We start from the raw sequence: 3,628 nt of genomic DNA, 5'->3' as shown, positions 1-3,628 counted from the left end.
TGAGGTTCTCCTGTCCTGCCAGGCCCACCCTCAGACCACTGGCATCACTTCCAGTGAGACAGCTGGGCCATCTGGAATGGCAAAGGGACCCGTCTCCCAAAGAAGGGGGTATGGCTAACAGCCATGTTGGAAGGAACCAGATATTATTCCCAAGTGGTGGATGAGAAAACTTAGAATTTCTCAAGGTTCTAAAGGTAGCAAGTGACATTTTAGATTCATGTCAACTTCTGTAATTATCCATACATTTTTATGGAGTCGGCTCTCCATATTTGTTTCTCAGTTGATTTTCGGATAGAATGCTCACTTCTTGAGAGCAAGGACTAAGTTCCTTCATCCTTGTGTTTTCCAAAGTCCTTAGCACAACATGCAGTGCTGAGCAAGCTCTCAGAAGACTGGGATCAGAGCCAGGGGGTGAGTTCTAGGAGACATCAAACTATACAAGCAGGGACTGAGTCAACTGATACACTCATTTAGGGGAACAGCCCTGGAGAGAGAAGCACAGAGGCTCAGGTAGGAGCTTAACTCACACTCACATGGAAGTATCCCCCACGAAGGTGAGGCCTCATGAAGTCCAAATTGCCCCCCTCCCACACTCACCAGGATTTTCCTTCTGACCCTGAACCCGTATGGGGGAGGGAAGGGGATCCTCCCTTTCCTGCTTGGCCATGAGTGCACCTCTACGGTCAAGGATTGACTTACCGACCTTTCTTGCTCTTGCTTGTTATGACTCAGCATTCCACTTCCAGTTCAGGATACAAGGTTATTGAAAATAACTCATATAATAGTTTAGTGCTCTGATGAAGGAGAAATCTGGGGCTTTCACAATCTCAGGGAACCACCGGAGCTCTCACCGTGTGTGGATACGAGAATGTACCTGTGTGTGGCTGTGAGTGTGTGTGATGCATATGTGCAACTTCCTGAGAGTATGTGTGTGCCCCCCGCAGGTGTGCGCACGTGACTGTACAGGCATGTGGATGAGGGTGCATGTGGACCCAAGTTCTGTACAGCAGATTTACAGTCCTAGAAATCTACCTACTAGTTCAGAAGGTAGAATTTTCTAGACTTTTCAGTCCTACAATGACCTAAGCCCAAACATTGATTTGGGTCTCCTGGTTGTGCACATACCTGCGATGCAATGCTGTACCACCATGAAACTTGACATTTCAGAAGCTGAAATGAATTCTTGAATTCTTGAAGGGTCTTATGTTTTAAAAAAATCTCATAAGATCTTTAGGAACTAAATAAAATCGTAACTAGGTATAATATTTTTTAATATTAAGTATTTGTTGTATCAGTTGAGATTAGAATTGGTTGCATTAATACACATATACACACATAGTCCTACAAATAAATTGTTTATTTTTCTCTCAGGTAAAAGAAGCGTAGCCCTTGACATTGATATAACAGCTCTGTGAACTGGTGAGGGTCCCATATTTCAGTAGCTCACTCCACCATCCCTAGGATGTAACTTGTTCTCTTGGATCAAAATGGCTGCTAGAACTCTAGCCATCTCATCCACAATCTACACAGGAGTTGGAGGAAAGTAGGAAAAAGGGCATACCTACTCTTTTAAAAAAGACTCTCTGGAAACATCTTCAAAGACCACTTGGGCTTACAGGTTACTGTCTAATAGTTGGTATGGCCAATCTAGTTGCAAGAGAGGCTGGGAAGTGTAATGTGTTTGGTTAGGGATGTGACTGCCCTGTAAATAAAAATTGAGTGACAAGTGGCAGTCCCCATCACATTCTCTAGTGCTCTTATTTCTCAATTATATTATCCTGCTAAGTTATCTTCACTCCCTGCCTGGTGCAAAAGGCAGGCGGTATCATCCCTCTGAATTGTGAGCTCTTGCAGGGAGGGACCCAGTTATCAATCATTCTGATCCTTTCTCTTCAGCTCCCTTCTTTAGCTTGGTATCTGGCATATTATTCAGCTCAAAATCCCCATTTTACAGGTGAGAAAACTGAGCCAAAGGGAGATGGGGTGCCTAACAATGCCATTTCAATTATGAGTGACAACATTTCTTGTTATACTAAAAAGAAGAGAGATCATTTTTCTATGTGTTTTTCCCCTTCGGCAAGGAAAACATGAAACCAGTCAGCATGAGGTAGGTCTTTGCAATAGGGTTCATTCCCACATGACTTCTAACAGTGTCCCAGCCTCTGGTGAGAATACCTCCTGCCCGTGGCTACATTCCCTTTTGTTTTCTTCTCTGTTGGCATGAACTTTTACCAGAGCAGGCATGATGATGGATGCTTTACATATATGATTCACTTTAATTTTTTAACTCTTTGAGATAGGTGTCTGTTCTGATCACCTCCTATTCACCGCACTGGTGAAGGAGGGATCCCCCCCACTAAATATGAGATGGCTGAACACATAACCCCTGACACTGGACTGCTGAGGCTGACTGCAGGTCATTGCTCACATGTACTCACAGCCCTGGGGAGGAGGACACCACATGCCAAGCAGGGCGACACAGGGCTGCATTCAGGAGCGGTGTGAACCAGCAGGCTTTGCTGTGACAAGAAAATGACGTGACTCTTGCTTTCCACAGGAGGATGTTATTGGCTAGTTTGAGTAGTTTTGTGAACTGGCAGGGAGGTGAAACCCATTAGGCTGAGGACCCAGTGGAGTAGAGCTGGTCCAGCTGATACAGGAGACCTAGCCAGGAGGAAAGCCTTCCCCATTGGGTGGGGGCATATCTGGCCGGAGCAGGGGAACTCATGGCTAAGCTTCTGCGGACCTGTGAAGTTCAACGATGTTAAGGCAGCACATGGAATCTCATAATTGGGGGGTACAATACAGTGTAATTATCCCCATTCTACATGGGAGGAACTGAGACCCGGGGAGGATCAAGGTGAGACAGCCAGTAGAATGCTGAGTTTAATACCAAAAGGCTTTTTCCCTCCTTGATATTGCTGTGTATCACATCATTATCTTATTTGAACCCGACTCCCACCCTCTGGGGAAGCATCTTTCCAAGGACGAGACTGAGGGTCAGAGAGAGAGGTGAAATGCTCCAAGTCACCCAGTTAGAGAGTTAAAACTCAGGGTGTTGAGTCCAGGGTGCTTCACATGCTGGCACAGCTGCCTGTGGTGTTGGCCCTGAATCAGGTGGGTGGTCACAACCTGCTGGCTCCCATATCTCTGCTTAGCATAGCGTAGGACATGACCTTGGGGCTGCAGATGGGAACATCAGCAGTGTTTCTATAGCTCTGAGAATTCCTTAAGGACAGGACAAGAGACTGGACTGAACTCTTTAGGTAAGGGTGTTTTTGTCTGTTTGTTCGCTTTGGTTGCTCTGTGGAGAAATAACGACTAGGACCATTAAATTAAGCATATGCATATCCAGGGGTGATATTCAAAATACTTATAACTGCTAGAAAGACTGTCAGTTCTCACTGGGTCAGGCATTAACCCTTAGTTGGTGGATGGTGGAAATTTCTGGGGGCTCCTGGAGAAGGGGCTGGGTCAATGGGAAGGATACTCAGGAAGCTTGGGGGCAGGGCTACTTACCAACAAGTACAGAAATATTTCAGTATTTCTGTATCAGCCCCCTCTGGACTCTACGACCAGCAATTCTGGTAATATATTACCACCCTCAATTCTTTCCAGGTCCATAAGG

Source organism: Balaenoptera borealis, assembly GCF_965194805.1.
Source record: "Balaenoptera borealis genome assembly, chromosome: 15".
In the NCBI taxonomy this organism is placed as follows: Eukaryota; Metazoa; Chordata; class Mammalia; order Artiodactyla; family Balaenopteridae; genus Balaenoptera; species Balaenoptera borealis.
The sequence above is the reverse complement of the archived record's forward strand: the minus strand, read 5'-3'. Positions refer to the sequence as shown.